Source organism: Lithobates pipiens, unplaced genomic scaffold, assembly GCF_037356315.1.
Source record: "Lithobates pipiens isolate NorthernLeopardFrog02 unplaced genomic scaffold, aLitPip1_a1.2 Scaffold_18, whole genome shotgun sequence".
Taxonomy (NCBI): domain Eukaryota; kingdom Metazoa; phylum Chordata; class Amphibia; order Anura; family Ranidae; genus Lithobates; species Lithobates pipiens.
In genome coordinates this window covers 292,719,333-292,737,670 of record NW_027507758.1, presented here as the reverse complement: position 1 = coordinate 292,737,670, position 18,338 = coordinate 292,719,333, and the positions used below count along the sequence as shown (strand labels likewise).

The 18,338-nt window shown below is 42.9% G+C and overlaps 1 protein-coding gene across 4 annotated transcripts in view; it reads right to left on the bottom strand.

Annotated features, from left to right (window-relative positions):
• Nucleotides 1-18,338, bottom strand: part of WASF1 (WASP family member 1) — a 222,176-nt gene that overhangs the window by 182,757 nt on the left and 21,081 nt on the right. Inside the window, exon 1 of one of the 4 annotated variants that reach the window (XM_077487127.1) lies at nucleotides 5,837-6,083. The exons of 1 other annotated variant lie outside the window; for it this stretch is intronic. The gene's annotated coding sequence lies outside the window, so the exon portion shown is untranslated. 2 more of the 4 variants (XM_077487126.1, XM_077487125.1) reach the window with 2 other exon arrangements.

The window sequence follows — 18,338 nt, the reverse complement described above, 5'->3', positions numbered from 1 at the left end:
CAGAGCAGCACGAATCCTACTCTTCTTGGGTCCCTCTCCAGCTCTCCTGGTCCACGTCGAGTGCCCCCAAAGCAAGCAGCTTGCTATAGGGGCACCCGAGCCAAGTCAGGGCTCTGCGTGTCCATTCAGACACAGAGCCCTGACCCGGTCCATCTCTCCCTTGATTGGCTGATTGACTGACTGGCAGCCGTGGGAGCCAATGGCACCGCTGCTGTGTCTCAGCCAATCAGGAGGAATGTCCCGGACGGTTAAGACACTTGAGGACAACGCTGGAGTGAGATAGGGCTCCGGTAAGTAATTAGCGGGTGCTGGTGGGGCTGCTACATGCAGACTTTTTTTTATCGTAATGCATAAAGAGAAAAAAAAACCTTCTGCCTTACAACTCCTTTAAGCGATGTCATGTGTTGCAGCGTATTTTCAAACGACAACTGTACTGATTAAACAAAAATCGTACAATCTGGTATCATACGAGAAAAAACATTGTGCTTGTCCGATTGGATAATAAATCGGATGAACTGCCGTGATCGGCTCTCGAAAGCTGTGTACCAACGATCAGAATATCATACAATTGCTTAGAAAGCAGTATTTTTCATACCAAAACCTAAAAACATAATATTGCAGTCTTGGAATAGGTCTTGATGAAAAGGCATGGTGCTCAGTGCTGCCATATGACACTATCAGAAATCCAGCTCCTGAGGAATTGCAAACAGGAACATTCACATACAGCAAGCTCTCCCCCCCAAATCCCTTCCCATTCGTTCCCATAGAGGATTTTATAATCACAAACGGACAACGCCTTGTGAATGTAAATACTCTAGGTAAACAATAAAAAGGTATATGACGCTGACAGTTTACATATTCAAATACAAGGGAAACGGGCCGGCCTAGTATAAAACAAGGATCATTTGTTGTTCTTTAGGGCAGGACTAGAAGCATTCATGTTTAAATGATGATCAACGTAAGGCTGAGTTACTGCAGTCCCCTTTTCCCATATGATCAAATAGAATGTGTGTATACATATGTGTGACACAATGCCGGTCTGTGCTGCAGCAAGCAGGTATTAGAGAAAAAAAAAAAGGGGGGGGGGTCTTCCATCTTCCGCCGGCATCCCTAAACACAATCCTGTGGAATCCACTAACAATGCACAAGGAGACAGGATACCAGTGAGAGTCACCCCTCCTCTTCCAGGAAGAATGGGCAGGTGGGGGTTGGTGAGAGAACCAAGGATCGGATTGCTTTAATCAGATAGCAGTGCAAGTCTATGACACAGCGATATTTCTATTCCGGGCACACACCTTGCCTGTGCACACACAAAAACGTCACTTTGGGCTTACTGTACATTTTACAGCTGCTGCATATGTACACGGCTGGAAAAAGGCGTATTGCTGGAAAATGAACACAAGTCTCCCAGTTTAGGACAGTGCTGATATATATATATATATATATATTTTTTTTTTCTGCATTTGCCAAGACTTTAATGTCATGATTGTCACAGCCAGACGTTACATAGCAGAAATGACAAACAAGTCTAATTGGGAAATGAGTGACACGGATCATTGTAGAATACATAGACAGGGGAAACACAGGGGTTGATTTACTAAAACTAGAGAGAGTACAAAATCTGGTGCAGCACCAATTAGCTTTCAGGTTTCAGGCCTGGTTCACACCTATGCATTTTCAGTAACAAACTACAGTCCATTTAACCTGGTTCCTTATGGATGTATTTCACATCTGTGCATTTTATGGAAAGGGCCAGGGACTTTTTTCTGGTTCCATACACTTCAATGGATCAAAAGTGTGTATGGCAAAATGCACTTGCAATCCCCAAACTGCAAACTGCATAGGTGTGAAATAAGGCCTCATTGTTCAAGCTTAAACCAGTGTTCCGCTAAAAAAAAAAAATTTTATTAAATTAAAAAAGCCAGCAGCTACAAATACTGCAGCTGCTGACTTTTAATAATTGGACACTTACCTATCCCAGGATCCAGCGATGCGGGGGATCAAAGCCCCGCTCGTCCCACCCTCCACTCGGCGGCGCCGGCATTTTAACTGTGGGCACCCAGCTGTGGCTTCATAGCCGGGCACCCACTGCGCATGCGCGTGCCTTAACTGGCCGCGCAATCATCTGGGACCTGTCACGTGACAAGAGGGGGGGCGGGGGAGAGGGGATCTCCCTTCCTGTGCTGAGGCAAGTGACGTCAGGAGTCCAGGCGCCAAAGGAGGCAGACTATGAGGGACCCCCTAACAACAGGCATTTAGGAGGTGAGTAAAACATTTCTCTAATTTTTATTTTATTTTTTTTAAACAGAGTAATATTTATTTTTATTTTTTTGGGAGAGGTGGAACTCCACTTTAATTGAACAAGCTGAAGTTAGACGCTGATTGGCTACCATGCTCAGCTGCACCAGATTTTGCATTCTTCAGGTTTAAGTAAATCAACCCCATAGTCATGATAAGCATAGTTATGCTGTCAAACTGGAGGCCCTCAAGCTGTTGCAGAACTACAAGTCCCATGAGGCATTGCAAGGCTGACAGTTCCATGTGTGACTCCCAAAGGCAGAGGCATGATGGGACTTGTAGTTCTGCAACAGCCAGTTTGACACCTCTGCGTGACTAACAGATACCCATCAGGATATCTAGCACTGATGTACTTAGAAGACATTTTACAATATTAATTCTACCGAGCCCACCTGTGCATTAAAATAAATAAACCCTGCTTGCTGCATCTTTGATGCGCTTTCATGAAAACACATATAGAATTCAATAGTAACGCATGTTAAACACCCTTAAAATGCAAAGTATTGCACACAAGCTGCACGTCAAAAATATGTAAAAGAGCATTAAATCGCACTGCTACATCTGCTTATAGTCCCCTACAGACCACTTAAGCCAAATGTTAAGGTATACAGGTATTGATTTGTGACCTGCGATCTATGTACAAGCGATCACAAATATACAATTCATCCTCGATTAAAAAATATGGAGCAATGCAATAATATAGTATTGATTGGAAACATGATCTATCAGAAACAATCTACTGAAAGGAATCATTTAACCATTTAAATGCCTATTAAATTCCTATTCAATTCAATCAATCATTTTAGCTGCACTGAAAGATTAACTGAATTATTTTATTGATATATGTGCATGTATTAAGATGGTCAAAACGCATATTTATCAGAAAGGGTGTTGAAAACAATCATTTCATTCTGATTCAATAATTTTAGCTGTATCAAAAGCTTGATTGAATGATTATATAGCCACCGTTATCATAGCCATTAAAAATGGCCCATTTTTCTACAATCATCCTGCCGATCAGAACTACAATTGGAGGGCTCATTTGCTGCACCACACACTTAATGATCATATTGAATCATCTACTTCCCTGCAATCATACTTTCCATCCAGACCCATCAGAATAATTTTAAATAAAAAGGACTAATTTTGTTTAAAAACAGACTGATGACACACTGTGGGAAATTTGCTAAAACTGGTGTACATATAATCTTTTGCAGCTGTGCATAGTAAGTAACCAATCAGCTTCTAACTGCAGATTGTTCATTTCATTTTTGACAATAAAACCTGGAAGCTGATTGGTTGCACAGCTGCACCAGTTTCAGTACATCTCCCCCAGTATGTGTCTTTTTGAGAATTCCTAAATCCAATCATATTATCTAAATTCTGTGAAGAATCATTTGATCCGATTGTTATGTGTAGGGTCACTATAATGGTGTCCACACACCGTATAATAAATGATCTTCCAATTGATAGGAATAATTCTTGATAGGAACAATTGATCCACAGACCATAACCCAATCAATCGATATGCCAGTGGATTTCGATGGTTGGAAGATGCAATCAGTTTCTTGAATGCATCCTTTATTTTATGCCTTACATCTGATTGAAATATGATCACATTCATGACCAGATCATCTCAGTGCTATAGATTAATGCAACACAACATTGCATACATGAAAGTGAGCATGGTCATAAGACCACACTCACCTGTTATCTACAATTTATACATTTAGTAGCTTAAAATAAATATATATTTATTTATTTGTTTATTATATTTGTTTGTTTGTTTGTTATTATTAATATATATATATATATATATATATATATATATATATATATATATATATATATATATATATATATATATATATATATATATATATATATATATTTTTCCCGAACGTGATCCTATTACTTATAAAACCTCCATGTCTATCCCCAATGGTCATGATGAGAATCTGGCACTGGTAATGTACAGAGAGGAATCAATGTATCTTTTATAACAGTAACAAAATAACCATGTTGATAAACATCCATCAAAACTGTCAGATCCCTGGAGAAGCCTGGGGGAATCAGAGGCATCTCCATGGGATGTCATGCACAGGGTATGGGATTTATCATTACTTCTACGGATCATACATACAGGGGATGTCAATGTAATAATGTACAGGGTGTAGGATTTGGCATCACCTCTATGGATCATACACACAGGGGATGTCATTTAACATAACTTCTATGGATCATACATACAGGGGATGTCATTGTAATAATGCACAAGGCATAGGATTTACCATAACCTCTATAGATCATACATACAGCGGATGTCAGGGTATAGGATTTACCATCACCTCTATGATCATACATAAAGGGGAAAATTATAACATATACAGGGTATGGGATCTATCATTGCCTCTACAGATCATACATACAGGGTATGTTATGACATGTACAGGGTATGGGATCTATCTATAGATTATACATACAGGGGGATGTCATGCACAAGGTATGGGATTTACCATCACCTCTATGATCATACATACAGGGGATGTCATGCACAGGGTATAGGATTTACCATCGCCTCTATGATCATACATACAGGGGATGTCATGACATGTACAGGGTATAGGGTCTATCATCGCCTCTATATATCATACATACAGGGGATGTCATGTCATGCACAAGGTATAGAATTTATGGTCACCTCTATGATGGGATGTCATGCACAGGGTATAGGATTTACCATCGCCTCTATGATCAAACATACAGGGGATGTCATGTTATGCACAGGGTATGGGATTTACCATCACCTCTATGATTATACATACATAGGATGTCATGCACAGGGTATGGGATTTATCATTGCCTCTATGATCATACATGCAGGGGATGTCATGCACAGGGTATAGGATTTATTATCACTTCTATGGATCATACATACAGAAGATGGGATGTACTATCACTTGTATGGACAGTACAGAGATGAGAAGAAGGCCTTATGATAAGGCATGGCATGATTCCATTAGAAAAATCAATCACAGTAAGAAAGGAGATGAGTGCGATCAGAGGTAGAAGATAAGTGAGACCCCCCAGAACACACACACACAATCCTATAGAGAGCAAGCTCTTGGATTCAATGACAGGATACCTACTGGCCGAGCCGTGGGATGAATGGAGCCGTATGTGCGGGAATTGTTGATCACTGATCGCTCATAGCCCTCCTCTCCGGATCAGGATGGCACTCCGATCATCAGGGTCACGTGGGACCGGTTAAGCCGTGCGCCCCATGTCAGCGTTGTCACCATAGACCAGAAGACAAGGACAACAAACAAGGAGAGGAGGCTCGCCTGCCCTGCAGCCGCAGCTTGTGATGGGAGAGGGGCGGGGACAGGTCAGCGGAGGGGGAGAGGGAGGCAGGAATGGCCGGCACACGGCCCTGCTCTGAGCTCTCCTCCCCGGCCTCACAGCCGGCCTCTGTGCTCTCCTTCCCGGCCTCACAGAGCTGTGTACAGGCGGAGAGATGGCGGACTGCTCTACTCACACTGGAGGAATGGAGGCTGAACCAGGCGGAGGGTTTTCTCTGTGCGGTGCTATGTCCACCCCTCCTGCCACAGGGTGGTGCAGTCCACCCATCCGCAGCTCGCTCCGGTACGGGCTATCTCCTCCTGTGCAGGTTGGGAGATGGTGCGGGGACGTCACCCACAGCCCGCTCTCTACATCCTATAGTGAGGGCACGTTATCCGGGCAGCGCGCTATGTTTTCATTGATGTTTATTTCTCATGACAGCCTTTGTTTTCTCTTGGCTTAGGAATCTCAGTGCTGATCAGTTAATTGCTAACTAGATGCTGGGACTGGGAACGAGAATGTCCCATGACCTACACTGCGTCATTCTACACACTGTACACAGTGAATACACAACCCACAGTACACACGCAGACTACACACAACCCACAGTGTACACAAACTATACACAGTGACTGCACACACAACCCACAGTGTACACACAACCCACAGTACACACACAGACTACACACAGTGTGCACACAACCCACAGTGTACACAAACTATACACAGAGACTGCACACACAACCCACAGTGTACACAAATTATACACAGAGACTGTACACACAACCCACAGTGTACACACAACCCACAGTACACACGCAGACTACACACAACCCACAGTGTACACAAACTATACACAGAGACTGCACACACAACCCACAGTGTACACACAACCCACAGTACACACACAGACTACACACAGTGTGCACACAACCCACAGTGTACACAAACTATACACAGAGACTGCACACACAACCCACAGTGTACACAAATTATACACAGAGACTGTACACACAACCCACAGTGTACACACAACCCACAGTACACACACAGACTACACACAGTGTGCACACAACCCACAGTGTACACAAACTATACACAGAGACTGCACACACAATCCACAGTGTGTACACAAACTATACACAGAGACTGCACACACAACCCACAGTGTACACGAATTATACACAGAGACTGTACACACAACCCACAGTGTACACACAGACTGCACACAGTTTACACACAACCCATAGTACATACACGTACGTCACACAGTGTACACAACCCTCAGTACACACTGCACAGTGTACAAAGTACCCATGTAGCACTGACCCCTGAAAGAGCGACTGATTTAATTGGGCTTACCGTTACCTTCTTGACCTCGTGTGTGTCTAGGGGTTTCCCGAGGTAGATGGCCCAAGAACTGCAGAGACTGGCACCAGATATGCTTAAGGCCCCTTTCACACTACCGATCTGTTCAGATCCGCCTGTCAGTTTTTCAGGCGGACCTGAGCGGATGCTCCATAGAGCTCTATGGAGAGTCGGATGTCAGCGGTGACATGTGCGCTGACATATGACCCGCTCCGATCTAAAAAAGTGTGACGGAGAAAAAAGCTATTTTTCCATCCGTGATCGAATCGGGTGACGACGGGCACTGCGGTCCGTCGTCATCCGATCTCCCATAGGGGAGAGCGGCGCTGTGACAGGTCCGTCCCTGCGCAGTGTGCAGAGACAGACCTGTCATCTTCCTGCTCAGCGGGGATCGACGGAGCGATCCCCACTGAGCAAGCAAATATCCACGGGGCGGATCAGCACTGATCCGCCCTGTATGAAAGGACCCTAAGGGATTTTTATTTGCAAAGAAGAAGCAGACAAAACACTGTCTCTCAAAGAGGGTTAGAGGGTTAAGGTAGAAAGTCCAGGTACTCTTGGAACTTAGTCAAATAAGAAGTCTCTCACATTAGAAAATCCAGAGAATAGCCATTCACAACTGGATCCTCACTCTTATCGGATAGTCCTTCTCTAACTAGGCCTAGCAGCCGATAGAGTGCTCAAGCAAAGCAAAGTCTCTGCTACAGACTTGTTGTAGGACACTTGAATAAAGTCTCTGCCACAGACTTGTAGAACACTTGAATAAAGTCTCTGCCACAGACTTGTAGAACACTTTAATAAAGTCTCTGCCACAGACTTGTAGAACACTTGAATAAAGTCTCTGCCACAGACTTGTAGAACACTTGAATGAAGTCTCTGCCACAGACTTGTAGAACACTTGAATAAAGTCTCTGCCACAGACTTGTAGAACACTTGAATAAAGTCTCTGCCACAGACTTGTTGTATAACACTTGAATAAAGTCTCTGCCACAGACTTGTTGTATAACACTTGAATAAAGTCTCTGCCACAGACTTGTAGAACACTTGAATAAAGTCTCTGCCACAGACTTGTTGTATAACACTTGAATAAAGTCTCTGCCACAGACTTGTAGAACACTTGAATAAAGTCTCTGCCACAGACTTGTAGAACACTTGAATAAAGTCTCTGCCACAGACTTGTAGAACACTTGAATAAAGTCTCTGCCACAGACTTGTAGAACACTTGAATAAAGTCTCTGCCACAGACTTGTAGAACACTTGAATGAAGTCTCTGCCACAGACTTGTAGAACACTTGAATAAAGTCTCTGCCACAGACTTGTAGAACACTTGAATAAAGTCTCTGCCACAGACTTGTAGAACACTTGAATAAAGTCTCTGCCACAGACTTGTAGAACACTTGAATAAAGTCTCTGCCACAGACTTGTAGAACACTTGAATGAAGTCTCTGCCACAGACTTGTAGAACACTTGAATAAAGTCTCTGCCACAGACTTGTAGAACACTTGAATAAAGTCTCTGCCACAGACTTGTAGAACACTTGAATGAAGTCTCTGCCACAGACTTGTAGAACACTTGAATAAAGTCTCTGCCACAGACTTGTAGAACACTTGAATGAAGTCTCTGCCACAGACTTGTAGAACACTTGAATGAAGTCTCTGCCACAGACTTGTAGAACACTTGAATAAAGTCTCTGCCACAGACTTGTAGAACACTTGAATAAAGTCTCTGCCACAGACTTGTTGTAGAACACTTGAATAAAGTCTCTGCCACAGACTTGTAGAACACTTGAATAAAGTCTCTGCCACAGACTTGTAGAACACTTGAATAAAGTCTCTGCCACAGACTTGTAGAACACTTGAATAAAGTCTCTGCCACAGACTTGTAGAACACTTGAATAAAGTCTCTGCCACAGACTTTTTGTAGAACACTTGAATAACTGAAGGATGTAGACAAACTTAGAGAATACTCGTACGGTACCAGAATCTTGCAGCCGGTCCGGCGATACCATACGAGACCGGATTTGCTTGAAGTCTTTCAACTAAGCCTCCAGGCTCTTTCTGAGAAGCCAGCCTTTTGCATGGCCTTCTCCCGAAGAGTCGTCCCCTGGATGCTTCTCCAGTTGCTGGGCCTCTCCACAGATGAGACGGCACCGGACCACCTCCGAATCCTCCTTCCAGTTACTTTGCCTCGGGCTAGCAAGCCCCGAGACTCGGAATTGGATGGGTCCACACCCCAGGCCATGAGAGCCCTGGGGGCTGGTCATGAATACCAGGACCAAACCGACAGAAAAGCACTTCTGGACCAGAACCCCGAAGCACGTGACGTCAGCACCTTAAGAACCCTCTCCCAGAATGCACAACAAGAGGACACTCCCACTGCGCTGGTTCAGAGAAAAAATTGGCACTCAATGCACCTAACTGGACTGCTTTCTCACACCTGCCAGAGATGACAGTGCCACCTATGGTCAAGCAGAACACAATGCAATCAAGCTAGACTAGTACTGAGACAAAAATTTGGTGTAAATGAACCCAAAACCAAACTGCGGTTCCAGGAATATTAAATGACAAAAACACATAGCACGTTCTCTTCAGGAGCCGGCGCTACACACACAACCCACAGTACATACACAGACTACACGGTGTATACACAACCCACAGTACATACTGCACACAGTGTAAATACAACCCACAGTACACACTGCACACAGTGTACACACAACCCACTGCACACAGTGTACACACATCCCACAGTACACACAACCCACAGTACACACTGCACACAGTGTACGCACAGTACACACTGCACAGTGTGCACACAAAGTACACAGTACACACTGCACAGTGTACATACTGCACACACAGTACACAGTGTACACACACACTGCTCACAGTACACACAACCCACAGTACACACACTTGCACACAGTGTACACACGCAAACCACAGTACACAGACTACACACACAGAAAATAAGAAAGATTACTGTAATTTAGGGCCGAAACAACAAATCGATTATGAAATTAATCGATTACTATTTTCATAATCGATTAATTGGCCACTAACATAATGGGGTTAAAAAAAACGAAAATTAGCCCTTTATAGTATAAAAAGAGCAAATCGCTACTGTAAATATTACTTTCACTGTCCCATAGTAAAAAATTAACCCCTTACAGTAGCGATTATTTGCTCCTTTTCATCTCAGGGCTGGGTCACACCTCTGTGTTTTTTGGTGCTTTTTGCAGAAACACACTACAGTTCATTTACATGGTTTCCTATGGGACACGTTCACATCCATGATTTTTTCAGCTGCTGCATATTTGGAAAAGACAAGGACTTTTTTTAATGCAAAATGGTGCTATTTTGTTTTTTTGGTTCAATATACTTCAATGGAGAAGCTGCAGAAAAGCATGTAATAACACAATTTGTGTTTTTTAATCTGCCCAAAAAATATGTAAAAATGCAAATCGCAGCCAAATTCCCTTTTGTTTTGTTTTTAAAGGTTATTAACCGATTAATCGATTAATCGAAACAATAATCGGCCAACTAATCGATTATGAAAATAATCGTTAGTTGCAGCCCTACTGTAATTATAATGTAAGTAATGTGGCACAAAAGTTCCACAAAGGATCTAGATACAGTATATGTCATAAAAATGTTACTATGTGACTGATGTATGTGTTAGAATGTGTCTGATCGTCCAAATAAAGAAATAAGAACAATGAGTTGGCTGGAAGGTATTATAGGGTATAGCTATAATATAGTGCTGATTTCTAATTCCTCGTTTAAACCATTTGGCACGAGGGTATCAAGAGTGTATATTCAAAATGTTTTATGTTCACAAAGTCTCGAGAAATGTTCAGCTTTGGCTACATTTTTGGGTATCACTTCAATAACCCACACTTGTAAACCCATGGTAGACTTATGATGGTTTAGAAAGTGTCATGGTACACTATGTTGGTCACAACCCTCCCCCACAAAACTACAGTGTTTGCCTTTCCCAGATGAGTTTACCTTCCCTTACCTTTATGTAAGTGTTTTATAATTACTTGCTATTGTACAATAAACATTGCACTCAGGCACTTTTCTGTTCTTTCCTTATGTCGCATCTCAGAGCTGACTTCACTCCAGAGAAAAGCTGTGCCCTCAATGCGTGTCTTCCTCTCAAGATTCCCAATTTAAGATTTGTCATCCAGTTTTACCATGGACTTTTTAATTTTTTTTCTCCCCCCCGCCCTGGACTTTTTGTATTAATCGCCCATTATTGTCTGCAACGTATATAAATACCCTGAGCACTAGCATTTCCATTGTTTTGTAAATAAATCCTTTAGTGGTACCTTTTCCAAGCTGTGTACCAACCTTGCACTGTGGGGACAGAAAAAAATGAGTATAGAAGGCCATAGAAAAGGTAAGTGACAGATAAAGGGATAGAGAAGAAAAAAAAAGAGAAGGAAAAGTTGCTAAGAAGAACAAGGACATGCTCTGACTGGTAGGGCGATCTAGCTCTTTCCATGATGTGTATTTGCGATCCCTAAATTCCATTACAAAAAGAATTGCATTTTGGGGGAGGCTCCAAAATCAGTCCAAGCATACCATGATTCCCAAAATTTCTGATAGTGTTCTTGTATCGTGGCAACATTCTCCTCCATTTTCATAATGTAGTGGGAAGTATAGGTGAATTTCAGTGCCTAGTAACTACCACTCGGCTGCTAAAATTATAAATGGGAACATTTCTTTCATAAGCTTACCTATAGGTCCGGGGAAAATGGAGAGGAGGAGTTGCAGGCCAAGATTTGCCTATGATGAGCACGCAGAGTTGAAAAATGGAGCTCAAAAATGGCCTTATAGGGGAATAAGTCCACCACAAATTAAGGAGAGTGCCTCTGGGTTCTCCACATCCCCAGCACCGATCCAGAGTAGAGGGTTTTATTTTGTGTAAGAGCCAGGTGTCTATACCACCTGGTCAAGAGCTTGAAATTACATTCTTGAGCTTGAGTGGATGCAATAGTTTGGAAAGTGAGAAGAAATTATTTGTCCCAATCCTCCTCCAGGATGGCATGTCCCAACTCTCTCTCCCAGTCTCGGAGGTAGTATGGGTGACCCAGGAAGGCTGCCAATAGGGAGAGATTGTACAAATTTGAGATCGCATGTGAGCTTTCTGAGTCCTGTAAGCACAGGGACTCAAAGAGTTAAAGACCCCTCTGGAGTTTCCCCTTTTCATCATTATTATGGGGGTGAAGTTAACCTGATAGTCCTTGAGACACTCCCAATCGCTATTTAAACAATCTTGTTTAGAATATCAATTATTTTCACCACTGAGAAGCTCCATTCATTGTTGGTTAAAAATTAGGATTCCCAAAAACTGCCTTAACCTGGAAACTGTGTATTGGTCTATATATATGTGTATATATATATATATATTGTGAGGGGTTAGCTCGGCAGCGGGTGTGTGTGACCCCCTGGATGGGTTCACAACACAAAATCAGGCACAGCAGACAGCGTTGTAGGTGCAAAAAAACAAAAGAAGCGGTTTATTTATGCTACATGCAGTGATACATATAACAGCCAAACAAAAATAAAACATGAAAATAAATCCTGGTCAGCTCGACCTCTAACTACACACTTAGATTCCCTTTCTAACAACTGAGTGCAACCTTGTGCTGCACCAGTCCCTGTCCCTGTTGTAGAGGTTTGCCACACAGGCGTTAACTCACCGCACAGAACAGGTGTCACACTCCCCAGTCTATACAACACAAAACTGGTTCCAGGATGGAGCATCTCCCTAAGCATGCTGGGGTTTTTGTAGAGGTCTTAATGAGCCCATTTACTTCAGCTGGGCTCATTAACTCTTCCCCTCTAGTTGTACAAGTCTGCATAAAGCCTGAATCTAGGGCACACATATTTCCCATCCTGGATACAACCAGGTGACTTTACCTGCCTGCTGCCACAATATATATATATATGCCCAATGCCAGCCTTCTAGAATGGGGAAACCTTGTGAAGTATCTTTGGTAGAGCCAGGTAGCACTTTGTCACCCATTGAGCTGTTTCGAAAAACCATAGAACTAAATATTTTATCCAAAGGCATGAGAGCACGGTTCTTGCCTCCGTATGTTTCAACAGTCAAAAAATAAGTAGCAGATTATCTGAACAGTAATTTCTTAGGAAAAAATGAATGTCCACTCAAGATGGAGGCCCTCCACACGGTTACTCCAACCTTTTTCCAGGTCCCTTATAGAGTTGGGGGAATGGTTCAGGCCAAGCAAAATTTCAGCCTGAACATCGCCTGTTTGGCAAACACCTGAATTTGCAGGGAGCTTGGTGCATTCTAGGGCCCTAATTGGATGAAGCCTTGCACCTGACCGCTGGAGTATGTTGTTGGAGTGGAGAGAGATAGAGCAGGGCTCAGTTTGCTACTAGGAAGTTAGTGTGTTCACTTAGTATAGTTGTATAGTGTAGTGATTCTTAAACTGTGTGCTGTGGCACACTAATGTTCTGTGTGAGATTTGCACATGTGCCATGGGAGTTTTTAAAAATATTTAAAAACTGCTAGCATTTTGAAACTTTGAACATATTGAAAAATGTAATGGTAAATTAATGTCGCAAAAGTTAACAAAGTAACATATATAAAAACGCAATCTCAGTCAGTCTGTCATTAATTGGTTCTTTTTGTAACATGAGACTTATAGAGATCTTGGGAGAACTTGATCACTCTAATTATATTATAATAATAGAGACAGTTCCATTCCAACTTTAATGCTTATAAATAAAGTTTGTTGATTGTTTAGTGACGGAGAAATACTTAACCAAATCTGGAACTCTGAAAGAGAAACTGAAAAGCAAGGAAGCAAGCGAAAGTATAAAGAAGATTACAAATCGCTTCAATCTGATATTAAATATATATGTAAAAATAAATAAGTTCTTCACCACAAAAATTGTTAAATCTTTTCAGGTGTATGTGAAAATTTTTAGATCTTTTTGGTGCGTCGCAAGACAAAGATTCAGAAACACTGGTGTAGTGTGGCAGTATAGTGTAGTGTGTGAGTATAGTGCAATGTCTAACACAGCATTACATAACATTTAGTGCTGCATACAGTGCTGTATACCCCCCCTTTTTTGGTGTGTGGGGGGGGGGGGGTGCTGCATGTTTTTTTTGTCCCTTGCCTGCCCCTCTTTTTTTAAATTGTCAGATGCGTTTTTCTGACTGCGACGCTGGTGTTCTGGGTCCATCCTCAGGCAGAGCACATTTGTCTCTGTTGATGTTGCCCATGCTATCCAGCCACAGCATGCAGAGGAGGTGGTGGACTTTCTTACTAATTCATTCTCATCCTCTATGACCCAAGCTGACACAAGTGCACAGTCTACCACAGTTGACAGCTTATTCTTCCTCCTTGTCCACAGCTACTCCTGCCATAGCCCTGGTATCATGCATGGAGGAGTCAGCTGGATTTTTTGAACACAGCGTCAGCCACTTGCTGCTTGAGGAGGCACAAGCATTACTTGATTCTGATGTTGGTTCTGAGGTGGAGGAAGGGAGTAACATGAGCCTACAGAGAGGGGAGAACACTGATAAACAACAAATTGGCAGTCATGTTCCCCCAGCCGCAGCATATTGCCAAGTTGGCTCCAGTGATGAGGGTGGAGGGGATGATGATGATGATGATCAGGTCGCTGACATGACTTGGGTGCCAGATAGAGCAGAGGAAAGTGAAGGGGAGGCACAACCCCAACAAGGCAGGATGTCCTCTAGAGGCAGCCATTATGGAACAGTAGAGAGCAGCCGACCTATTCCATCAGATTGTGGAGCTGTTATCTCCCAGCCCACTTCCCACAGCTCAGCTTAGCACATGTGCAGTCGACTGCACTGTTGCAATTTGTAATCTCTGCTGCAAGCAGATCTAGTGTTGCAAAAACACCAGCAATTTGGGTACCACATGCTTAACAAGGCATTTAATATCCCACGACCGTTGGCAAGAGCACCTGAAAGCCACACAGTAAGGACACAATTCTGCTCCTCCTCACCTTTCATGTGTAAACCAGCTATATCTCATGACTTCTCAGCAGCCTCCACTGACAGGCATAATGGTATAGCAAAGGGTGTCACAGGTCCTCGCAACACATCTGCCAGCAGCACATCACCAGCTGTAGAGTATAGCAGGCAAATTTCTCTGCCCCAGCTGCTGCATTGAAAGAAATACACTCCCTGCCACCCACATGCTCATTGTCTAAATTCTATCTTGTCTAAATAAAGAAAGCTTGCAGGGAAAATCAATTTAAATTTCATTTTTTTCCTTTATAAATGTCAGTTTTGCTGCAGTAGGTTCTATACATGTTACAGATGCGGCACTTTACATGCAGACTAATGCCTTGTACACACGGTCGGACATTTCGACAACAAAATCCGTCTGATTTTTTTCCGACTGATTTTGTCCTAAACTGGTGTTGCATACACACGGTCGGACAAAGTTGTCGGAAAATCCGATCATTCGGAACGTGATGACATTCGTTTGTTATGACGGGACTACGCTGAGGCTAGTAGCCAATAGCTTTGGTCTCGTAATTTGATCGGAGCATGCGTGGCACTTTGTCCGATTGGAATTCTCTACAAACGATCGGAAAAAGTCTGATCGGATTTTTTTGTCGGAAAATTTTAGATCCTGCTCTCAAATTTTTTCCTTCAGAATTTCCAAAGAAAAAGTCCGATAGAGCCTACACACGATTGCATTTTCCGACAATATAATGCGATCGGACCTGTGTACAAGGCATAAGAGGGCCCCCCCAGCACCATATTTAAAGGAATTTTTCATTTTCATTGTTTTACTTTAAGCATCATTAAAAGCACTGCTCCTTTAACCACTTTCAGACCGGACCATTTTGCTGGTAAATGACCAGAGGTCTTTTTACAATTTGGCACTGCGCTGCTTTAACTGGTAATTGCGCGGTCATGCAATGGTGTACCCAAACAAAATTTGCGTCCTTTTCTTCCCACAAATAGAGCTTTCTTTTGATGGTATTTGATTGCCTCTGCGATTTTTATTTTTTGCGATATAAATGGAAAAAGACCGCAAATTTTGAAATAAAATGATATTTTCTACTTTTTGTTATTAGAAAAATCCAATAAATTCAATTTTAGTCATACATTTAGGCCAAAATGTATTCAGCCACATGTCTTTGGTAAAAAAAAAGGCAATAACTGTATATTTATTGGTTTGCGCAAAAGTTGTCACATCTACAAACTAAGGTACGTTTTCTGGAATTTACGCAGCTTTTAGTTTACGACTGCCTATCTCAGTTCTTGAGGTGCTAAAATGGCAGGGCAGTACAAAACCCCCCCAAATGACCCCATTTTGGAAAGTAGACCCCCTAAGGAAATTGATAAGTGGCATGTTGAGCCCATCGAATATTTTATTTGTTTGCCTCAAGCGATTGAATAATGACAAAAAAATATTTTTTTTTTTTACACAAAGTTGTCACTAAATGATATATTGCTCACACATGCTATGGGCATATGTGAAATGACACCCCAAAATAAATTCTGCTGCTTCTCCTGAGTACGGGGATACCACACGTGTGGGATTTTTTGGGAGCCTAGCCGCGTACGGGGCCCCGAAAGCCAAGAACCGCCTTCAGGTTTTCTAAGGGCGTAAATATTTGACTTCACTCCTCACTACCTATTACAGTTTTGAAGGCCATAAAATGCCAAGATGGCACAAAACCCCCACAAATGACCCCATTTTAGAAAGTAGACACCCCAAGCTATTTGCTGAGAGGCATTTTGAGTCCATGGAATATTTTATATTTTGCCACAAGTTGCGGGAAAATTACAAACTTTAATTTTTTTTTATTTTTTTTTCACAAAGTTGTCACTAAATGATATATTGCTCACACATGCTATGGGCATATGTGAAATGACACCCCAAAATAAATTCTGCTGCTTCTCCTGAGTACGGGGATACCACATATGTGGGACTTTTTGGGAGCCTAGCCACGTACGGGGCCCCGAAAACCAAGAACCGCCTTCAGGTTTTCTAAGGGCGTAAATATTTGACTTCACTCCTCACTACCTATTACAGTTTTGAAGGCCATAAAATGCCAAGATGGCACAAAACCCCCACAAATGACCCCATTTTAGAAAGTAGACACCCCAAGCTATTTGCTGAGAGGCATGTTGAGTCCATGGAATATTTTATATTTTGCCACAAGTTGCGGGAAAATTACAAACTTTTTTTTTTTTTCACAAAGTTGTCACTAAATGATATATTGCTCACACATGCCATGGGCATATGTGAAATGACACCCCAAAATAAATTCTGCTGCTTCTCCTGAGTACGGGGATACCACATATGTGGGACTTTTTGGGAGCCTAGCCGCGTACGGGGCCCCGAAAACCAAGCACCGCCTTCAGGCTTTCTAAGGGCGTTACAGTTTTGAAGGCCATAAAATGCCAAGATGGCACAAACCCCCCCCCAAATGACCCCATTTTGGAAAGTAGACACCCCTAAATTTACACTAGTGAGACTAGGTAATAAATGGCGGGTGCCCTGAAACTATAAAAAAAATAACTAACCAACCAGCGTCACCTGTAACAGTTATATGGTGATCACTGGTGAAAGGGTTAACTAGGGGGCAATCAGGGGGCTTTATGCGGTAGTATATGGGGGTCCCTGGCGCTATAAAAAGCTGCGGCGAACCTAAATACCTACCTGCCTAACTAGCGTCACCTGTGACACTAATACAGTGATCAGAAAAACGATCGCTTATTAGGCTGGGTTCACACTGGAGCGATGTGGGAACGCCACGAATGCGCGGCGGGTTCCCGCATCACATGCCTCCCGGCGGCAGTTCACACTGCCCTATGCGAACTGCTGGGAGTGTCAGTGAAATGTTAATGACACCCCCAGATCAGTTCGCATATCGCAGTGCGATCTGCAAACTCGGATCGCATGGTGTGAACACCCATGCGATCCGATTCTGCTGCGGACCAAAAAAAGGGTCCCGTGTGAGTTTGCGGCGGGTGCGGCGGGTGCGACACGAATTCAGCCATACTATCTGTATGGCTGAACTCGAATCGCACAGAGATCGGATGTGATTTGCACTGCAGTGCGGTGCGAATCACATCCGTTCTCATAAACCGCTGCAATGTGAACCCAGCCTTAGTGACACTGGCGACGGGGGGTGATCACGGGGTTAAACCTTTATTGGGGGGGTTAGAGGGGTACCTTAGAACTAAAGGAGGCTAACCCTAACTGCCCTAACAGTTATTACAGTCACAAATGACACCCGCCGGGTGATCAGGGGGTTAAACCTTTATTAGGTAATAAATGGCGGGTGCCC